This window comes from Balaenoptera borealis, assembly GCF_965194805.1.
Source record: "Balaenoptera borealis genome assembly, chromosome: 12".
Lineage (NCBI taxonomy): Eukaryota > Metazoa > Chordata > Mammalia > Artiodactyla > Balaenopteridae > Balaenoptera > Balaenoptera borealis.
The window spans coordinates 60,965,382-60,965,737 of record NC_138869.1 but is presented as its reverse complement, the minus strand read 5'-3'; positions in this window follow the sequence as shown (position 1 = coordinate 60,965,737).

Sequence of the window (356 nt, the reverse complement as noted above, 5' to 3'; positions counted from 1 at the left end):
CTATTTCCAGAATGTGAGGCAAGAGGGAGAGCGGGGATGGTGCTACAAGATCTCACGGCCCTCTTTGCTCCGATCAGTTAAGGAAATATTGGGCTGCTGAGGGTGAGACTCAGAGGAGGACTAATCCTGCCCAAGGCCCTGCTGTCCCCCCTACCCCGAGCCCAGGAATTTATTTTTCATCTCAGGGCAACACAAACTCTATCATATCTGAATGAACCAGAAGAAACTGGATTCCGAGGCCTTTCAAAAAGTCATGTTCAGGGACTTCCCTGGTGGTGCAGTGGTTAAGAATCTGCCTGCCAATGCTGGGGATGTGGTTTTGATCCCTGGTCTGGGAAGATCCCACATGCCATGGA